The sequence below is a fragment of the Amblyomma maculatum genome, chromosome 4 (genome assembly GCF_055883805.1).
Source record: "Amblyomma maculatum isolate TAMU_Amacu chromosome 4, ASM5588380v1, whole genome shotgun sequence".
NCBI lineage: Eukaryota > Metazoa > Arthropoda > Arachnida > Ixodida > Ixodidae > Amblyomma > Amblyomma maculatum.
Window position 1 is genome coordinate 127,084,187 of NC_139347.1, and position 23,016 is coordinate 127,107,202.

The 23,016-nt window shown below is 48.0% G+C and overlaps 1 long non-coding RNA gene across 1 annotated transcript; it reads right to left on the bottom strand.

The window, feature by feature from the left end:
* Positions 1-13,611: 13,611 nt before the first annotated feature.
* Positions 13,612-22,591, bottom strand: LOC146192344 (uncharacterized). Its single transcript, XR_014706758.1, has 3 exons — positions 22,436-22,591; positions 20,759-20,884; positions 13,612-13,876 (listed from the first exon to the last, which is right to left on the bottom strand). It is a non-coding gene; the product is annotated as an uncharacterized LOC146192344 (long non-coding RNA).
* Between the last annotated feature and the right edge of the window lie 425 nt (positions 22,592-23,016).

The window sequence follows — 23,016 nt, forward strand, 5'->3', positions numbered from 1 at the left end:
GCAACTCTTCATGATTGATGGTGTGGGAGCGCTTTGCGGCTAGGCTTTCCGCCACCTCGTAGCCGATGACACCTGTGTGAGGGTATCCATTGAAAACGCATTGAAAGCCTTTTGCTATGCAGATTATGCACGAAGTGCAGATAGTATTGGACCACTCATGAATAGGTAACCCATACTGTAATCTTTGAAGGAAGGGCAGATTTAGAAACCGCCAGGATCACAACAGTTTGAGCCACATGTGTCCGTAGCTTCTTTAAAGCAGCCTTAATGGCAACGCTTTCGGTCGTTGTTTCGGTACGTTTCGGCATTTAGCAGTAGTCGCCCACAAGCTTCCTTTTGCTGCACTATCCTCAACTTGTGCATTTTTCCAACATCATTATAACAGCCTCCATGCTAGCCATCATCCAGAATCTTTCCGCGGCCGCGTCATTCCGGTAGCACATTTTTTTTAACGCGATAGCGATATAGGCCCCGTTCACTAGAAATCCGGCGTCGACTCGGGCATTTGCGTTGTAAGCAAAACATTACGAGCATGGCGCTGGCAACTGAAATTGCCGCGCGCTTATACTGGGCAAAGGGTTAACTGATTTTACGTTGGGCAGGAGCTACCAATTCGGGCCTTTCCTTGCATATGGGAGGGTGATATATCCAAATATATAGAGAAGGCCCCACAACTGCGTTTTAAGACACAAATAAACTAGTACAGACACACAATTCGGGCTAGTTTTGAGCGGAAGGCTGTACATTTGATGTTTTCCGAGCGGCCGCCGGGTCAGAGGCAGCGCTCCCCCGACTGTGAGCCGGCTGGTGTGACGTCACATTTACCCTCAGCAACGTAATGGTACCGCAGCCCCGCCGCCGCCGCCGCCGCCCCCGCACATGAAGTTGATTGAACGGCTACGCTCAGTGTCGGCGCGCATGTCGGTTACCGCGCGTCGCACCGTGCACAATGATGCGGAGTGTGGAATGCTACAGACGAAGGAGGTCGACGGGGACGCGTACGGAGGGCGCGTATTGCGAACAATTGTTTGCGCGCTGGCAAAGAAGGATGAATTTTGTGCAGCGTGGTTTAAGGTTTCGGGCCGAGTCCGATGTTCCGTAGCAACACGAGCAGCAGGTCCAGGGCGCTTTGCAGTTTATAAAAAAAAAGAAAGAAAGAAGAGGCACGTCCGTCCGTGCGCTTCATGAGTGCCGCGGAGGAAGAGGCATGAGGGAGGAGAGTGAAAATAACGTGATATCCGGTTTTGTCAGAGCTTTCACAGGAGGCCGCTAGGTGCGGCGATTTCAGAAACATTCGTTGAAATACATACTTTGTGCTTCTTTCTGTTCATAAAGTTTGTTATTTTGGCCAATCTCAGTGCGATTGCTACCACATGCATGCGCTAGAAATCTCGGCTGCAAATGTCCCCTATAAATTTGTTCACTCTAGCTACACATCCCAAGCTACTGTTCGACCTGTCCGCCAATACAAGGATGCCATAAAGACGAAACAAAGTAGAGGACATGAAGAACGGGTGACACGTGTATGGCATGGCAACGAAACTGCCCAATATTTAGCAGCATCTTTCGATCTCGACCACCATGCGGTCTCCTCACGTGCAGAGAGTACTTCGTCACGTCACCTGCCCACTATAGCTACCACCTTCCAGATCCATGCTCGTGATACACCTTTGGGCTGCGAGATTTCAAAGAGAAGGTCGGGGCGGGGGTGGGGAGGTGGGGGGGGGGTGCAAGCTTCCCGCGGTGTGATAGATTTACATGTAATCCTTCCAAAAGGAGAAAAAGCAGGCAAAATCTGATAATAATACAGCAGAAGAGCAAAAATATATCAGCAGCCTTCCATCTTGTGAATGACAACCACCGAGGTGGCGCAGTGGCTAAGGCGTGATGCTGCTGCGTTGGGAGGATTCACGGGCTAATTACCCGGCCTCGGTGGCTGCTATCCCGGTTGGAGGAGGGGTGGTACAAAAGCGCCCGTGTGCTATATTGGTGCACGTAAAGTGAATACATCCGTAGGACTCCACTACGGAAAATATGTCACCGAAGTGAGCGAAGCGGCTTTGGCGTTGCGCGGCTGCGCTAGGCGGATGCACGGGCTAATACCCCGGCTTTGGTGGCTGTAACCTACGTTGGAGAATGGGTACAAAAACGCCCGTGTGCCATACTGGTACTCGTAAAGCAAACATATCTGTGGCACTCCACTACGGAAAAGAAAATGCCATCGAAGTGAGCGCAGCGGCTATGGCGTTACGCAGCTGCGCTAGGCGGAAGCACGGGCTAATACCCCGGCTTCGGTGGCTGTAACCCAGGTTGGAGAATGGGTACGAAAACGCCTGTTTACTATACGCGTATACGTATATTCGTATAGTAGTAGCCCTCCACTACGAAACCTCTGTGTGGGATATAATATGTGACCGCTTACTGCGGCCGCTAATGCAAAGGTGCAGATGGCAACATATGTACTTGTGCATTGGCGGCTAGCGGCCGCGGTAAGCTAGGGGGGGGTTCGAGGGGTGTGGGAAACAATTTTTTTATCCATGCACGGGCATCATGTTTTGCTGCCTCTTGCCATTAGTCATAGTGACATGGTGCATTTATCTTCGCTCTGGGCTGATCTCGAACCTTTGTCTGATTCTTGAGAGGAAGCAAGTGATCGAAGCGATACCGCTGGGTAGCTGACATTTCAGCTGTTCGCATCATCAGGCCGATCGCCAAGCCGAGGTGTTGTTTTCTATGTGGTCTCTGCTGATAAATATTCATTACTGTACAGCTCCACCGAACACCACTTAATATATTAATTAATGTCCACAAGTTGGGAAGCGGACAACACACTCCTCACCGTACTTTACTCTGACACAAAGCACACGTGGAACGCTAGCGGAGATGTTGCGAGCGGCTTAATTGGTTTCTTTTCAGGCTTGTGGTCACGCGCGGCTTGATAGGGCGAACTCCAAAACGAAATAAAATACTTGAAGACTGCTCCTCTGAAGAGCATATTAGTGTTTTGAGCAACACACAAGTGCACGTAACAGTGAGTATCTAGATGTGATGTGAGTGTTGTAGGAAAACTATAATAGACGACGTGCAACCTCCTTTTTACAAAACCGGTTTCCGCGCTAATAAACAATGTTCGGAAGTTAAGTATGGTGGAATCCTTTTTTGCTTGAGGGAAGCGGACAACACACTCCTCACCGTACTTTACTCTGACACAAAGCACACGTGGAACGCTAGCGGAGAGGTTGCGAGCGGCTTAATTGGTTTCTTTTCAGGCTTGTGGTCACGCGCGGCTTGATAGGGCGAACTCCAAAACGAAATAAAATACTTGAAGACTGCTTCTCTGAAGAGCATATTAGTGTTTTGAGCAACTCTTCATGATTGATGGTGTGGGAGCGCTTTGCGGCTAGGCTTTCCGCCACCTCGTAGCCGATGACACCTGTGTGAGGGTATCCATTGAAAACGCATTGAAAGCCCTTTGCTATGCAGATTATGCACGAAGTGCAGATAGTATTGGACCACTCATGAATAGGTAACCCACACTGTAATCTTTGAAGGAAGGGCAGATTTAGAAACCGCCAGGATCACAACAGTTTGAGTCACATGTGTCCGTAGCTTCTTTAAAGCAGCCTTAATGGCAACGCTTTCGGTCGTTGTTTCGGTACGTTTCGGCATTTAGCAGTAGTCGCCCACAAGCTTCCTTTTGCTGCAATATCCTCAACTTGTGCACTTTTCCAACATCATTATAACAGCCTCCATGCTAGCCATCATCCAGAATCTTTACGCGGCAGCGTCATTCCGGTAGCACATTTTTTTAACGCGATAGCGATATAGGCCCCGTTCACCAGAAATCCGGCGTCGACTCGGGCATTTGCGTTGTAAGCAAAACATTACGAGCATGGCGCTGGCAACTGAAATTGCCGCGCGCTTATACTGGGCAAAGGGTTAACTGATTTTACGTTGGGCAGGAGCTACCAATTCGGGCCTTTCCTTGCATATGGGAGGGTGATATATCCAAATATATAGAGAAGGCCCCACAACTCCTTTTTAAGACACAATTACACAAGTACAGACACACAATTCGGGCTAGTTTTGAGCGGAAGGCTGTACATTTGATGTTTTCTGAGCGGCCGCCGGGTCAGAGGCAGCGCTCCCCAGACTGTGAGCCGGCTGGTGTGACGTCACATTTACCCTCAGCAACGTAATGGTACCGCAGCCCCGCCGCCGCCGCCGCCGCCCCCGCACATGAAGTTGATTGAACGGCTACGCTCAGTGTCGGCGCGCATGTCGGTTACCGCGCGTCGCACCGTGCACAATGATGCGGAGTGTGGAATGCTACAGACGAAGGAGGTCGACGGGGACGCGTACGGAGGGCGCGTATTGCGAACAATCGTTTGCGCGCTGGCAAAGAAGGATGAATTTTGTGCAGCGTGGTTTAAGGTTTCGGGCCGAGTCCGATGTTCCGTAGCAACACGAGCAGCAGGTCCAATGCGCTTTGCACTTTATAAAAAAAAAGACAGAAAGAAAGAAGAGGCACGTCCGTCCGTGCGCTTCATGAGTGCCGCGGAGGAAGAGGCATAAGGGAGGAGAGTGAAAATAACGTGATATCCGGTTTTGTCAGAGCTTTCACAGGAGGCCGCTGGGTGCGGCGATTTCAGAAACATTCGTTGAAATACTTAGTTTGTGCTTCTTTCTGTTCATAAAGTTTGTTATTTTGGCCAATCTCAGTGCGATTGCTACCACATGCATGCGCTAGAAATCTCGGCTGCAAATGTCCCCTATAAATTTGTTCACTCTAGCTATACATCCCAAGCTACTGTTCGACCTGTCCGCCAATACAAGGATGCCATAAAGACGAAACAAAGTAGAGGACATGAAGAACGGGAGACACGTGTATGGCATGGACAGGAACTGCCCAATATTTAGCAGCATCTTTCGATCTCGACCACCATGCGGTCTCCTCACGTGCAGAGAGTACCTCGTCACGTCACCTGCCCACTATAGCTACCACCTTCCAGATCCATTGCTTGTGATACACCTTTGGGCTGCGAGATTTCAAAGAGAAGGTCGGGGCGGGGGTGGGGAGGTGGGGGGGGGGTGCAAGCTTCCCGCGGTGTGATGGATTTACATGTAATCCTTCCAAAAGGAGAAAAAGCAGGCAAAATCTGATAATAATACAGCAGAAGAGCAAAAATATATCAGCAGCCTTCCATCTTGTGAATGACAACCACCGAGGTGGCGCAGTGGCTAAGGCGTGATGCTGCTGCGTTGGGAGGATTCACGGGCTAATTACCCGGCCTCGGTGGCTGCTATCCCGGTTGGAGGAGGGGTGGTACAAAAGCGCCCGTGTGCTATATTGGTGCACGTAAAGTGAATCACATCCGTAGGACTCCACTACGGAAAATATGTCACCGAAGTGAGCGCAGCGGCTTTGGCGTTGCGCGGCTGCGCTAAGCGGATGCACGGGCTAATACCCCGGCTTTGGTGGCTGTAACCTACGTTGGAGAATGGGTACAAAAACGCCCGTGTGCCATACTGGTACTCGTAAAGCAAACATATCTGTGGCACTCCACTACGGAAAAGAAAATTCCATCGAAGTGAGCGCAGCGGCTATGGCGTTACGCGGCTGTGCTAGGCGGAAGCACGGGCTAATACCCCGGCTTCGGTGGCTGTAACCCAGGTTGGAGAATGGGTACGAAAACGCCTGTTTACTATACGCGTATACGTATATTCGTAAAGTAGTAGCCCTCCACTACGAAACCTCTGTGTGGGATATAATATGTGACCGCTTACTGCGGCCGCTAATGCAAAGGTGCAGATGGCAACATATGTACTTGTGCATTGGCGGCTAGCGGCCGCGGTAAGCTAGGGGGGGTTCGAGGGGTGTGGGAAACCATTTTTTTTCCATGCACGGGCATCATGTTTTGCTGTCTCTTGCCACTAGTCATAGTGACATGGTGCATTTATCTTCGCTCTGGGCTGATCTCGAACCTTTGTCTAATTCTTGAGAGGAAACAAGTGATCGAAGGGATACCGCTGGGTAGCTGACATTTCAGCTGTTCGCATCAAGCCGATCGCCACGCCGAGGTGTTGTTTTCTATGTGGTCTCTGCTGATAAATATTCATTACTGTACAGCTCCACCGAACACCACTTAATATATTAATTAATGTCCACAAGTCGGGCACATATATACACACAAGTGCACGTAACGGTGAGTATCTAGATGTGATGTGAGTGTTGTAGGAAAACTATAATAGACGACGTGCAACCTCCATTTTACAAAACCGGTTTCCCCGCTAATAAACAATGTTCGGAAGTTAAGTATGGTGGAATCCTTTTTTGCTTGACGCAAGCGGACAACACACTCCTCACCGTACTTTACTCTGACACAAAGCACACGTGGAACGCTAGCGGAGATGTTGCAAGCGGCTTAATTGGTTTCTTTTCAGGCTTGTGGTCACGCGCGGCTTGATAGGGCGAACTCCAAAACGAAATAAAATACTTGAAGACTGCTTCTCTGAAGAGCATATTAGTGTTTTGGGCAACTCTTCATGATTGATGGTGTGGGAGCGCTTTGCGGCTAGGCTTTCCGCCACCTCGTAGCCGATGACACCACTGTGAGGGTATCCATTGAAAACGCATTGAAAGCCTTTTGCTATGCAGATTATACACGAAGGGCAGATAGTATTGGACCACTCATGAATAGGTAACCCACACTGTAATCTTTGAAGGAAGGGCAGATCTAGAAACCGCCAGGATCACAACAGTTTGAGCCACATGTGTCCGTAGCTTCTTTAAAGCAGCCTTAATGGCAACGCTTTCGGTCGTTGTTTCGGTACGTTTCGGCATTTAGCAGTAGTCGCCCACAAGCTTCCTTTTGCTGCACTATCCTCAACTTGTGCATTTTTCCAACATCATTATAACAGCCTCCATGCTAGCCATCATCCAGAATCTTTCCGCGGCAGCGTCATTCCGGTAGCACATTTTTTTAACGCGATAGCGATATAGGCCCCGTTCACCAGAAATCCGGCGTCCACTCGGGCATTTGCGTTGTAAGCAAAACATTACGAGCATGGCGCTGGCAACTGAAATTGCCGCGCGCTTATACTGGGCAAAGGGTTAACTGATTTTACGTTGGGCAGGAGCTACCAATTCAGGCCTTTCCTTGCATATGGGAGGGTGATATATCCAAATATATAGAGAAGGCCCCACAACTGCGTTTTAAGACACAATTACACTAGTACAGACACACAATTCGGGCTAGTTTTGAGCGGAAGGCTGTACATTTGATGTTTTCTGAGCGGCCGCCGGGTCAGAGGCAGCGCTCCCCCGACTGTGAGCCGGCTGGTGTGACGTCACATTTACCCTCAGCAACGTAATGGTACCGCAGCCCCGCCCCCGCCGCCGCCCCCGCACATGAAGTTGATTGAACGGCTACGCTCAGTGTCGGCGCGCATGTCGGTTACCGCGCGTCGCACCGTGCACAATGATGCGGAGTGTGGTATGCTACAGACGAAGGAGGTCGACGGGGACGCGTACGGAGGGCGCGTATTGCGAACAATCGTTTGCGCGCTGGCAAAGAAGGATGAATTTTGTGCAGCGTGGTTTAAGGTTTCGGGCCGAGTCCGATGTTCCGTAGCAACACGAGCAGCAGGTCCAATGCGCTTTGAACTTTATAAAAAAAAAAGAAAGAAAGAAAGAAGAGGCACGTCCGTCCGTGCGCTTCATGAGTGCCGCGGAGGAAGAGGCATGAGGGAGGAGAGTGAAAATGACGTGATATCCGGTTTTGTCAGAGCTTTCACAGGAGGCCGCTAGGTTCGGCGATTTCAGAAACATTCGTTGAAATACTTACTTTGTGCTTCTTTCTGCTCATAAAGTTTTTTATTTTGGCCAATCTCAGTGCGATTGCTACCACATGCATGCGCTAGAAATCTCGGCTGCAAATGTCCCCTATAAATTTGTTCACTCTAGCTACACATCCCAAGCTACTGTTCGACCTGTCCGCCAATACAAGGATGCCATAAAGACGAAACAAAGTAGAGGACATGAAGAACGGGAGACACGTGTATGGCATGGCAACGAAACTGCCCAGTATTTAGCAGCATCTTTCGATCTCGACTACCATGCGCTCTCTTCACGTGCAGAGAGTACCTCGTCACGTCACCTGCCCACTATAGCTACCACCTTCCAGATCCATGCTCGTGATACACCTTTGGGCTGCGAGACTTCAAAGAGAAGGCCGGGGCGGGGGTGGGGAGGTGGGGGGGTGCAAGCTTCCCGCGGTGTGATAGATTTACATGTAATCCTTCCAAAAGGAGAAAAAGCAGGCAAAATCTGATAATAATACAGCAGAAGAGCAAAAATATATCAGCAGCCTTCCATCTTGTGAATGACAACCACCGAGGTGGCGCAGTGGCTAAGGCGTGATGCTGATGCGTTGGGAGGATTCACGGGCTAATTACCCGGCCTCGGTGGCTGCTATCCCGGTTGGAGGAGGGGTGGTACAAAAGCGCCCGTGTGCTATATTGGTGCACGTAAAGTGAATACATCCGTAGGACTCCACTACGGAAAATATGTCACCGAAGTGAGCGCAGCGGCTTTGGCGTTGCGGGGCTGCGCTAGGCGGATGCATGGGCTAATACCCCGGCTTTGGTGGCTGTAACCTACGTTGGAGAATGGGTACAAAAACGCCCGTGTGCCATACTGGTACTCGTAAAGCAAACATATCTGTGGCACTCCAACACGGAAAAGAAAATGCCATCGAAGTGAGCGCAGCGGCTATGGCGTTACGCGGCTGCGCTAGGCGGAAGCACGGGCTAATACCCCGGCTTCGGTGGCTGTAACCCAGGTTGGAGAATGGGTACGAAAACGCCTGTTTACTATACGCGTATACGTATATTCGTATAGTAGTAGCCCTCCACTACGAAACCTCTGTGTGGGATATAATATGTGACCGCTTACTGCGGCCGCTAATGCAAAGTTGCAGATGGCAACATATGTACTTGTGCATTGGCGGCTAGCGGCCGCGGTAAGCTAGGGGGGGTTCGAGGGGTGTGGGAAACAATTTTTTATCCATGCACGGGCATCATGTTTTGCTGCCTCTTGCCACTAGTCATAGTGACATGGTGCTTTTATTCTAATTCTTGAGAGGAAACAAGTGATCGAAGGGATACCGCTGGGTAGCTGACATTTCAGCTGTTCGCATCACCAAGCCGACCGCCACGCCGAGGTGCTGTTTTCTATGTGGTCTCTGCTGATAAATATTCATTACTGTACAGCTCCACCGAGCACCACTTAATATATTAATTAATGTCCACAAGTCGGGCACATATATACACACAAGTGCACGTAACAGTGAGTATCTAGATGTGATGTGAGTGTTGTAGGAAAACTATAATAGACGACGTGCAACCTCCTTTTTACAAAACCGGTTTCCGCGCTAATAAACAATGTTCGGAAGTTAAGTATGGTGGAATCCTTTTTTGCTTGAGGGAAGCGGACAACACACTCCTCACCGTACTTTACTCTGACACAATAGATAGATAGATGGATTTATTGATAGGAAAAGGCAGAGAGGTTGGCCCGAATAATTCAAATCTGGCCTGCTACTCTGCACTGGGGAAGGGGAAGGAGAGAAGAAGGTCATGATGGGTGACGATGTGGGAGAAGGCATATGAAATATATATACAGACACAGCAGCTTGCTTTGCAAACGTGAATTAAGTCCACTGGCGCTCAAATAACGGCAAAGAGCGCGCACTGCCTGGATGCCCTTCCCCTTGTCCTGCCAAGCGCCCAGCAGCAGTTCCTCCGACAGAGGCCTATTGTCTAAACGCTTCAAGGAAGCAGCTAGCACATTTCTTTCGTTCGCATACTCTGGGCACACCAATAATACATGGTCCACACAAAGCACACGTGGAACGCTAGCGGAGATGTTGCGAGCGGCTTAATTGGTTTCTTTTCAGGCTTGTGGTCATGCGCGGCTTGATAGGGCGAACTCCAAAACGAAATAAAATACTTGAAGACTGCTTCTCTGAAGAGCATATTAGTGTTTTGAGCAACTCTTCATGGTTGATGGTTTGGGAGCGCTTTGCGGCTAGGCTTTCCGCCACCTCGTAGCCGACGACACCTGTGTGAGGGTATCCATTGAAAACGCATTGAAAGCCTTTTGCTATGCAGATTATGCACGAAGTGCAGATAGTATTGGACCACTCATGAATAGGTAACCCGCACTGTAATCTTTGAACGAAGGGCAGATTTAGAAACCGCCAGGATCACAACAGTTTGAGCCACATGTGAAAGTAGCTTCTTTAAAGCAGCCTTAATGGCAACGCTTTCGGTCGTTGTTTCGGTACGTTTCGGCATTTAGCAGTAGTCGCCCACAAACTTCCTTTTGCTGCACTATCCTCAACTCGTGCATTTTTCCAACATCATTATAACAGCCTCCATGCTAGCCATCATCCAGAATCTTTCCGCGGCAGTGTCATTCCGGTAGCACATTTTTTTAACGCGATAGCGATATAGGCCCCGTTCACCAGAAATCCGGCGTCGACTCGGGCATTTGCGTTGTAAGCAAAACATTACGAGCATGGCGCTGGCAACTGAAATTGCCGCGCGCTTATACTGGGCAAAGGGTTAACTGATTTTACGTTGGGCAGGAGCTACTAATTCGGGCCTTTCCTTGCATATGGGAGGGTGATATATCCAAATATATAGAGAAGGCCCCACAACTGTGTTTTAAGACACAATTACACTAGTACAGACACACAATTCGGGATAGTTTTGAGCGGAAGGCTGTACCTTTGATGTTTTCTGAGCGGCCGCCAGGTCAGAGGCAGCGCTCCCCCGACTGTGAGCCGGCTGGTGTGACGTCACATTTACCCTCAGCAACGTAATGGTACCGCAGCCCCGCCGCCGCCGCCGCCGCCCCCGCACATGAAGTTGATTGAACGGCTACGTTCAGTGTCGGCGCGCATGTCGGTTACCGCGCGTCGCACCGTGCACAATGATGCGGAGTGTAGAATGCTACAGACGAAGGAGGTCGACGGGGACGCGTACGGAGGGCGCGTATTGCGAACAATTGTTTGCGCGCTGGCAAAGAAGGATGAATTTTGTGCAGGGTGGTTTAAGGTTTCGGGCCGAGTCCGATGTTCCGTAGCAACACGAGCAGCAGGTCCAGGGCGCTTTGCACTTTATAAAAAAAAAGAAAGAAAGAAAGAAGAGGCACGTCCGTCCGTGCGCTTCATGAGTGCCGCGGAGGAAGAGGCATGAGGGAGGAGAGTGAAAATAACGTGATATCCGGATTTGTCAGAGCTTTCACAGGAGGCCGCTAGGTGCGGCGATTTCAGAAACATTCCTTGAAATACTTACTTTGTGCTTCTTTCTGTTCATAAAGTTTGTTATTTTGGCCAATCTCAGTGCGATTGCTACCACATGCATGCGCTAGAAATCTCGGCTGCAAATGTCCCCTATAAATTTGTTCACTCTAGCTACACATCCCAAGCTACTGTTCGACCTGTCCGCCAATACAAGGATGCCATAAAGACGAAACAAAGTAGAGGACATGAAGAACGGGAGACACGTGTATGGCATGGCAACGAAACTGCCCAATATTTAGCACCATCTTTCGATCTCGACCACCATGCGGTCTCCTCACGTGCAGAGAGTACCTCGTCACGTCACCTGCCCACTATAGCTACCACCTTCCAGATCCATGCTCGTGATACACCTTTGGGCTGCGAGATTTCAAAGAGAAGGTCGGGGCGGGGGTGGGGAGGTGGGGGGGGGGGGTGCAAGCTTCCCGCGGTGTGATAGATTTACATGTAATCCTTCCAAAAGGAGAAAAAGCAGGCAAAATCTGATAATAATACAGCAGAAGAGCAAAAATATATCAGCAGCCTTCCATCTTGTGAATGACAACCGCCGATGTGGCGCAGTGGCTAAGGCGTGATGCTGCTGCGTTGGGAGGATTCACGGGCTAATTACCCGGCCTCGGTGGCTGCTATCCCGGTTGGAGGAGGGGTTGTACAAAAGCGCCCGTGTGCTATGTTGGTGCACGTAAAGTGAATACATCCGTAGGACTCCACTACGGAAAATATGTCACCGAAGTGAGCGCAGCGGCTTTGGCGTTGCGCGGCTGCGCTAGGCGGATGCACGAGCTAATACCCCGGCTTTGGTGGCTGTAACCTACGTTGGAGAATGGGTACAAAAACGCCCGTGTGCCATACTGGTACTCGTAAAGCAAACATATCTGTGGCACTCCACTACGGAAAAGAAAATGCCATCGAAGTGAGCGCAGCGGCTATGGCGTTACGCGGCTGCGCTAGGCGGAAGCACGGGCTAATACCCCGGCTTCGGTGGCTGTAACCCAGGTTGGAGAATGGGTACGAAAACGCCTGTTTACTATACGCGTATACGTATATTCGTATAGTAGTAGCCCTCCACTACGAAACCTCTTTGTGGGATATAATATGTGACCGCTTACTGCGGCCGCTAATGCAAAGGTGCAGATGGCAACATATGTACTTGTGCATTGGCGGCTAGCGGCCGCGGTAAGCTAGGGGGGGTTCGAGGGGTGTGGGAAACAATTTTTTTATCCATGCACGGGCATCATGTTTTGCTGCCTCTTGCCACTAGTCATAGTGACATGGTGCATTTATCTTCGCTCTGGGCTGATCTCGAACCTTTGTCTAATTCTTGAGAGGAAACAAGTGATCGAAGGGATACCGCTGGGTAGCTGACATTTCAGCTGTTCGCATCATCAAGCCGATCGCCACGCCGAGGTGTTGTTTTCTATGTGGTCTCTGCTGATAAATATTCATTACTGTACAGCTCCACCGAACACCACTTAATATAATAATTAATGTCCACAAGTCGGGCACATATATACACACAAGTGCACGTAACAGTGAGTATCTAGATTGATGTGAGTGTTGTAGGAAAACTATAATAGACGACGTGCCACCTCCTTTTTACAAAACCGGTATCCGCGCTAATAAACAATGTTCGGAAGTTAAGTACCCAGACGGCCATAGACGTCCGACGGTCGACCGACGGACGTCCGTTTTCGGACCTTCGGACATCCGACGGAAGTCCGGTTATGTTCGATATACGTACAGCGGACGTCCGTCGGACTATCGTTCGTGGATCCGGATCGCGTCCCACGGACGTCCGACGGGCAGCCGGAGGCGGACATTCGGACGTTTCCCGGAACTTGCCTGCAGGGCCCACTATTGGTGTAAAAACTTACCAATAACATTCGTGTAAAGCTCAGCAAGCATGTGCCATGGAAATTTCAGTCACATACTAGTGCTCAATGCCTTTGTCGTGAGAATAAAGCAGACAATAGAATATGCAACAGGTTCAAGTTTCCTGTTGTCTGCTTTACTTTCACACACAAAGCACTGAACAGCAGTGTGCAATTAAAACTTCCATCAGAGGCACATATGCTAGCTGAGCTTTACACAAATGCACCATTCCTGAAAACATGCGAAGTGCATAGGCATACCAGAATGCGAGGTTGTAAAAAAGCATTTTTTTTGGCTTTATTGCAAAAACTGCATGCATAAATAGTCTACACTAAAAAAATATCGATGTTAAGGAATGGCACGGTAAAATGCAGGCCAACTGGAGAATTAAGAATCTACTTGAATAATTTTTTTTAATTATCCTTGGCCGTGACAGCTCTTCCCTTGGGGAGGTGGTGGAGGAAAAGGTATTCATTGAAACCTAATATTTCGGAATTAGCGAGGAGATGATCGAGTTCTCTGTGGGCGGCCTCCGCAGGCCGGGATTCCAGGAGCAGTTACTATCCTGTGCATTTGCTCGATCAGCTGTTGCTGGCCTTTCAGGCTTAAGATGGAAAGAGCAGGTTGGGCTCCTCCTGCAATAGAAGGGAAAATGAAATTCAAGTTATCTGTGCTGAACTTTGATTACACATCTCCAAGGGCAACTGCCAGTTTCTCTGAATTGCTTTTTCCAGATGGCACTGTACGCATGCATCTCCATTCAGAACTGTCACATACTATATAGAAAGGTCATATAACTGCAGCAAAACCCATGCAGAATAACAAAAGATACAAATGTAGTTTGACCAGAACCTGGCATTCAGTATTTTAATGTTTTTATGTCGTCTCTTTGAACATGCCACTCTGACCAAACATAGCATGTTATGCTTGCTGCTATGCGCCCTCAGCAATGCCCAAGACATGGAGTGCACATGCAGAGAAACTAAGCATAAAGGATGCTGTATATGAACATAAAGCACAGCCAGAGCATTGCAGTATTACACAGGTACGCATTGGCGGCAGAAACCTGCATTTTGAGCGGTTTAACAGGTGGATTTCTAAAGTCATTGTTCCTGCTTTGAAAAGAAGTGATCAATAATAACATCATTTAAAATTGTTGCCTTTTTGTTCTGTAAACTGCACATTTCGCTGGTTTCCATGTACCCTCTACCGAAGACATTCCCTGGGCGTGTCAGGGGTATATCGACATCAACATCTAGGCTACAAGCGTCTAGAAAGCGTCTCCTTAGAGCAGCTGCGACGAAGTAACTTATCTGATAACATGCAAGCTGCTGCAGCAGAATAAAGACAGACATTTGACATGTGGCTAAAGCCCAATGTGGAAGCATAGCCCTCTGCAGTGATTGCGCAGTGTTCATGCTTCTACAAGAGTTAAAAGTAAAAGTAAAGTTATTTGTTTACCCACATCGCAATATGTGACATTACAATAGCAACGCTTATAGTTACACAAAACACAAAAAGCTGACAACCACAAGCTCCTGATGTATTACCGGCAGCATGCAGCATGGATGTTAGTTACTGAAATATGGTTGCATAATTCTGGCAACCAGCTGTGCATGTATGTCATGGATTTCTCAACTACGCACAACAAATTACAAAAAAAAATAATGGTCTTTATATATGCAGCCAGCTGTTCACAAGAAACACTAGCTTTTTTATGGGGAAGGTAGTGGGCGCCAAAGAAACTGCCCCTGTAAAGGCGCCTAATTTGCCCCTATGTAATATCGGGGACAAAAGTGCGTGGACTACACAAACTGATATCAAAGCACATAACTTTCACATCGACCAGGAAACTCGGACCACACTTGTCAATGTGAAAGTTGAACGTTAGTTCTTTCATGTGTGCAAGAGAAATAAGGTCACAATTCGTTTACATCACGATTCTAGTCCAAAATCTCCAGACATACTGTCCAGACTTTCGCCCCCGCAGTATAAGCCACCACTTGGTAAGAGATTAGTAAAAGAAGTGTATAAAAGACATTAGTGCTGCTGGACAGCCTAGCTATAAAAATGGTATTGACATTGGAGTACTGCCTTAAAGGGAAGCTGCACCGGTTTTAGAATTTGATGCGTTTCAGAGGGTCGAATCTCCAGGGTTTGTATGTTAAGTATACGAAATATTTTGGCTTTAGCTTTTGAAATAATGACGTAATCATCGATTAAAGTTGCTACCGCGTTCAGGCTTCTCCGCAGTGCACAGCGCTGGAGGGGGGGATGTCAGTAGCAGACGACAGGAGTACGACAGGCGGTAGTGACGTCAAGGACGGCGTCTACCTCTCTTCCGCTTCTATTGCCCGAGCAGGCCGTGCATCACCTGTCGCTTGTAGGCTACGCAGTGCAACCGTTTTCTTGTCTCGCGCTTGTTTTCTTCTTGCGAACGTTACCGCAAGCTTTTTCAGTGCATCTTGCACCATTCTTCACGAAAAGAACGACCATGCCGTGGTTCTGCGCAGCCTATGGTTGCACGAACACTGGCGGCCGAGAGGATGTGAGGATGTCGCGTTTCATAAATTCCCAAAGGAACGCAAGCTATCGGCGCAGTGGGTTGCCGCGATCAAAAGGAAGGATTTCAAGCTTACAAAATCGTCGGTGATCTGCTCAGATCATTTTCGCGACAGTGACTATCACCAAAGCTTGTCGTTGATGCGATCTTTTGGGATACCGATCAAATCTGCGCGATTGAAAATCGGTGCTGTGCCTTCTGTCTTCGCACACAAGAGCACCTCTCCGCCGCCAAGAGCTGCTTTCGCAAAAAGAAGAAAACTCGAAGTAAGAGGCCCAATACATCATATTGCTCTTCTGTTCTGTTTACGTTTTTGTTCTGTGGGGCAGAGGGGTGTCTGGGCAGATGAAGGCACAGGTGAAAGTAAAACGATTCAGCATTGGCGCACGCTGACGCGGCTGCAAAACTGTGAGAAGTAATGTCAGAGAGTAGAACGTTTTTTTTTTTTTCTTTTTTTTTTTAAAGAGGAGGGAGTGGGCAATTAGTGGAATGTGAGGAGTGCCATACCTTCTCCACGCGCTCATGCATAGCCAGGAACCTCAACGCCGCACCCAGTGCACGAAGTGCACGCCGTGCTTCGTAACTTGAACCGGGAGAACGCGAACGACCGCGCTAGCCGCGCGCGTCGGACTGGGGCGCGTTATATATCTCTGTCAGTAGAACAAGGACACACGCTAGACTTGCAACTGAATTTTACTCCGAAGAGGATGCGTTTATGCATTTTTTTATCTTCCTTGGTTGCACCTGGATAAAGATAAAAAAAATGCGTATAAACTCGTTCTTTCAGGAGTAAAATTCAGTCGCAAGTCTAGTGTGTGTCTCGTCCCCCTGCCTTCTGTGTTCATCTTTCTTTTGAGCTACCCACTGTCAGACTCATTTCAACAACTATCCCAATTAAGAAAAGAAATCGGGGCAGCTTGATGTCTGTGGTCGAAGTCGCGATGTTAAGCGCAGCTAAATGAAGTGCGCTAAACTCGCGACATGGCAGCGCGTGACTGCCGATAGCTGTCCTAGCGTTTCGGTATTTTTACCGGAGCTCTAAATGGGATTACGCGCGCGCAGCAAGGCAAGGCAGCGGCCTGGCTTCTCGTCGATACCGCGCTCCCGCGTTAATTTGCTAAATCCCGCCAGAATAAAATGTATGCGTACTCGAGGTTGCGGGAGCTGAGAGCATGACTTTGGCTGCTCTTGCTGACATATAAATGACTAAATTCACGCAACAAAACTGGGGTGACGGCTCGTCTGGATGAGTTCATTTGTTTACAATCGGCACATCAAGCGCATTGATGTGACACTGCTTCGTTCGAGTCAGGCAGGAGATTTAGGGCACGAGTAACGCAGATATGTTCAATTGAGAGCGGATCACAGTCGCATACAGCAGTGCAGCGCAGCGATGCGTACCAGTGTGAATTTCCCATGCGGGAAATGGTTAGCGCCGTCTCCTCGCTCATCATGTCGCCGCTGCCGCCAGTGTCACCTTGTTCCGAAGCCGCCGCTGGTTCGAACAAGTATGGCTCAATATCATATTCCCCTGAGCAGCGTGATCGTTGCATGTTTAGTGGCATACATCCACAGAAAAGCATGTGCGTGCATGTACAATCGCTCGGACCGCCGCTACCACTCAATGGCACGCCGTCATTGACGTCACGGCGCGCTTGACCAATCAGAGGCAAGAGCGCCACTTTCAAAACGCTCCACGGCGTTGGTGCACGTTTTTCTGATTAAAAAGTAGTTTGCGGTCACTTATGGCTAAATTTAACGTTGTATTCGTGTTCAGGGGGTCGTAAACAATATATCTGTATTCCGAACTCTTTTTTTCTAAAAAGTGATGCAGCTGCCCTTTAAGGCGGGGCCTAGGGCATTACAAAAGCAAGAGTTAGTGTCCGCTGGTCCTCATTTGAACGAACAAAAAGAGGGGGGGTGGGGAAGAAATCTACCTCAACTACATGTTTTGAGTGACACCAAGCCGCAGTTAGCATTAAAGATATCACACAGTTTTGTGAAAGATTTGGGAGTGCTTTGCTGCTTTCTTACAGGATTGGACAAAAGAGCTCACCATCTTCAGAAAGGCATGTTATATAGAAATGAAAATAGTGAATTTACTGCATCTGGCCACAACAACTTGCACACGGAGAGGAAGATGAACTGAAAATTTTATACATGAATGTACGTATTTACAACAGGTGAAACAATGACCATGATCTATGCTGAAGAGGAATGAGATCCAAATCAAGCTCAGAACGAGTTCTACAGGCCGCGGGGCCGTTTCATTAACTTCGGGACTCCGCCCAGACTTCTCATCCCCAATGACAACGAACTCACACATGACTGGCTAACAAACATTTTGGCATGTCTTTCCACTTACATAAGGTTCTTCACCCTCTCCCTAATACAAGCAATGCAAAAAGGACAACAAATTCGTTTGACAACAAACGGAATTTAGAGAATGGACCTCGAAATGATTGGCTCACTAGGTCACATGCCAAACTCTCTCCCCTAGGAAAAAAAAAAGAAAAAAAAAATTAGAACCCATTAAAACGGTGTTCCACGTGCGCAACCATTGCCCAAAGCTTGCATCCTTGGCGGCTCTTTTTACAGGGCAATTATTGCAATTATTGGCGTCCGAGTCAGCACCATTGCGGACCACATCAGAAGAGCCAACCCACATCCTCCCGCTCCGCATCATACCGTCACTGTTACACACTTGCCCTTTCTCAACGCCGCCATCTCCCACCATTGTTGACATCCAGGGTTGGAATCCTCAACGAGACCCCCCTCAGCGCGCCTGCACTGAATAATTGTCACTTTTGTGGGCTCCCCAACAAGGAAGAGGGCCTTACACCCTTCAAATTGAGTGTTTTTTCTTTGAACGATAAGCAGTTCTTCCAAAAGAGGTGCGCGTTTCAAAGTTGTGCTGCCTCCGGGTGATGGGTCCAGTCAGCGTACTAAGGACCCCTTAGTTGGTGTATACTGTTCGTAAAGCTCCTTAAATAAAAATGAGCCCCCTACATGACGCAGCAACGAGAACTGCCTGTCCCCGCGTCTTCGAGTGCGACAGCAAAGTCCTCAGAAGAAGGGACTTCTTTCCATCTCTGCCTACGTTTCCATTAAGCACTGTAGCTACTGTAGCTGCCTCTCTGTGCGCATCTCCCCGCCTCCTGCCCGAGGGCAAGTGGGAGACGGCCGCAGCTGGGCATTGACCAAGTGACCCAAAAAGAGTAGACTGTAATAATGATGCCTAGCATACCCACCGATCCCTTACAGAAATCATTAAAAGAATGAAAGCAACACATCAGATAACGCTACAATGTTTCTAAGTGCAAAGTCGACAACTACAAGTATTATATAAATATATTGTACATCTCTGCACATTAACTAGACAGAAACAGTGCAGAGTAAACTAATAACTCAGTGTCTGGCAACACTATTAAAAGGGGATAAAGGCCACGGGGGGCTACGATTATTAGTACCGTTTTGCCTTTAAACTACAATAACATACTTGTTGCAAGCTTAAAATCAGATTCACACCTGCCCCACCCACAGCAATGGAACACACATCTGACTCAAGTCTGCAGAGAAAGAGCAATCTAGACTATTACAGACGCACCCTTGGTTGTTTTTCTGGCATTTCTGATGGTGAAGAATCTGACTTGTCAGTAGCATGTATATGAATAACAATCCTATGGCAGTAAATGCACCAGATTATCTGGAGTGGCTTTTCTTTGCTGACCACATATGAGGTGAGCTATAATTTATCCAACTTGGCCTAGCTTTATTCTATGAATAACAAAGCTATAGCAGGTACACAGTCGCCCACTCTTAGGCTGAACATGCGAGTGCGTGGCATGCACTTTTCGAGATGCCACTGCATCCATCGCAGCCGCACACCGTAGCGAAGAGGCAGACAGCGTGAAGTACCAGCCTCTAGTCCCTCTACCGCCACTGGGGTTCCAAACTAGGGACCCCTTGTTTTTGTCAGGACAGGCCCCCCCAGGGTCAGCTAGTGCGTAACCTCCTGTATTTGTATCTGATGGAAATGTTTTCCACCACCACCCACAATACGCAGCTGCGCATCATAGCAGATGTGAAGCAACAGCTCCTGGTCCTTCTACGCATAAGCCACTTTGCCTTGATGCATGCCTGCGCACCATAGTAAAGAGGCAGACGACATGACGCAGCAGCTCATGGTACCTTTACACATGAGCCCCCCCCACTGTACTTCGATACGCACTATAGCAAATATACAGACTACGCCACACAGCAGCTCCTGGTCCCTCTATGCATAAGCCATTTTGCCTCAATACGCACCTGCGTACCTGAGCGAAGAGGCTGACGTGAAGCTGCAGCTCCTGTGCCCTCCATGCACAAGCCACTTAGCATCAATGCACGGTTGTGCACTGTAGTAAAGAGGCGAAGGACGTTAAGCAGCAGCTCCTTGTCCCTCTACACATCAGCCATTTTGCCTCGATGCGCATCTGCACACCGTAACAAACAGCCAGATGTGACAAAGAAGCTCCTGGTTTTTCTACACATAAACCACTTTGCCTCAATGCACGTCTGCACACCGGAGCAAAGAGGCAGATGACGTGAAGCTGGAGCGACTGGTCCCTCTACGCACAAGCCACTTATCCTTGATGCATGGCTGTGACGGATGCATTGCTATTTTGCAAACTGCATGCCACACCTTCCCATTCAAGCTAGGAGTGGACGACTGTGTAAACGTAAAATAATGGTTATTTACTTCAATGGACAATGACAAAAAGTAACATGGTGGACAATGTAAAAAGAATTTGCTGCATAAAGTTTGTTGAAACCAGTTCTACATCCTACATGTAAACAAGCTAAAACCTGTCGAAGGGATGTCCTGTGTGTTTAAAATCATCACGCTCAAACAACTTCAACACTGACAATCATGATTCAATATTAATAATATAGATAATGATACAATACTCACTTTTAGCCATACCAAAGAAATGAGAATGCAAAGGGATGTTGCTGTTTTTCCCCCGTGGATGACAGTTTTCCATGCTCAAAGTGCTGCTTCCTGTTGGCCTATGAAATCGGCTACAGCAAATGGCATCTGAAAAATTTTTGGAAGCCTTATGCTAGTCTTCAACGAGAAAAGCATTGCCATACAGAAGCAGAACACAAATATTTTTACAACACACTAAAAGCACCAACTGCGGTGCTGTTTTTAGGATGACTAGGTACAGGTTTTGCTGTAGCAAGCCAAATGTTAGCCTTCAATAAGGAAAGAATTCCCATACAGAAACAGAACACAAAAACTTTTACAACACATTAAAAGCATCAATTGCACAAATGTTTGTAAGATGACCAGGTACAGGTTTCTGCTATAGCCCACATCATGTGACCGGCGGTTATCAGAAGCCTTGTATGTGAGCATGATGCCCTAGATTCAATTTATGGCTATCACTGCATTAACAAGCATGGGTTTAAAGCTACTTTAATATGATAATCTAAGAACATGGTAAGAGCTTTCAGTGCAAGACATAAGCTCAGTATCATGCACTATAAGGTGCTGCATGGCTCTAGTGTAGCTGTGGCATTATCTCGCTGTCAATAATGCAGTGAAGTTCTTAGGAGCCTTTGAATATCTATAAGGACAAAGCAACAGCAATTTTGTTTTCATCTCACTTTTGCTCAGCTCGTTTTTTTTTCTTTTTCTTTTTCTTTTTTTTTTTTTTTGAGCCCGCGGCTTGCATGGCCTCCCAGTATACCTGTTTTGCGTAAAAGAAGGCGTTGCAGGCACCAGAGCTCACAGCCCAACTGTATCGCGGCGGCGGTATGTCAAATTCGTGCCAGAACAGCGCAGAACAACGGGTCAAGAAAAAGGCAAGTGCTGACTTTTTTTTTTTTTCTCTCATCTCCTTGTCCGGTTGTTCTGCGCGGTTCGGTCCCACAAGCATAACCAACATGCGCAAGGTGCCAAAATAGAAGCCTGGGCGAGTTGGTATGTATACATTCTAAAACAGCGCAAAAGAACAGGGACGAGAGAACGAAACGTGTTGTACGTTTTGAGAAAGCGCTCGTGTTGTAGTACGTTTCGTTCTCTCGTCCCTGTTCTTTTGCGCTGTTTTAGAATGCGCAAGGTGCTGTCCTGGTTTGTCAAAGCTGAAGGAGAGTATTAAACCTTTAGTTATTTAGTAGCTACAGCCGTTCCTTCTAGAAACTGTAGTTGCCGTAAAGCTCAAGAGAGAAAGATCAGCGGCTGTCCATTAAAAAATGAAATAAAAACCTCGCGACGTTTTCACAAGTGTAGGCATGTCGCACGATAGGCTCGAGTGCATAAGTTTTCTCGTATAGTTTTTACAACTCAGCACGTTGCGCATGGTTAACAAATTAACTCCTTTAAAGCTCGGGCAGGCACTCCTTTATCAGAGACAGAGAAGTTGCGCGGCTTACTGGCGCAGCGTCCAGTAATGCCGAGAAAGATCGCCCTCAGACTTGAGGCTGCACTTTAGTTAGTCGGCGCGGAGCCATCCTGTCAGTCTCGCCTAAAACACTCGACCGTTCGGCTGCTGTACAGAGCTGTTTCCTTACCCAAAAGCTCAGCACCATCGGTGCATCGAAAAGTTCCACTAAAGAAACAAAAGTTCGTTGAAATACTTACTTTGGAATCGGCGGGTGAACAAAGTGTGCCAGCCGCACCAAGCCACAGCAAAAACAATGCTAGCAGTGCATTACAGCCGTAGGTATTTGTAACTCGGCAGAAAATGCAGAACACGGAAACGTGAAGCCATCTTCCATGACTAACTTGTCAGGTGGATTGGATTGGCTCATTTCAGATTTTTTTGAAGATAGGTTCGGTTTCGTTCTTTTTGAGCTTGCTGCTTGCTGCGTCTATTCAGCCACTGATTAAAATTTCACCGAAGCATCACGATAGAAAAATGTTTAATGGTCATTTAACTTTTCATCAAAAATTTTTGATGGAAGAATTCAACGGTGAAACATGCGGAAAATAAAAAAAATCTGTTTAATGGAAACGCTTTCTATCGCATCGATTCGCTCTGGTATCATATAATGCAGACTTGACGGCATTACTGATTTATACGCAGTTCAGACGAGCTCGACGACTACAAACTATATCATAGCTGTGTAAAAGCAAATCCAGTGGCGGACGTACGGCGGCTGTCCGCTGGGCGAACGGATTCGACCATCCGCTTTCGTACGTACGCCGGAATTCCGGCGGAC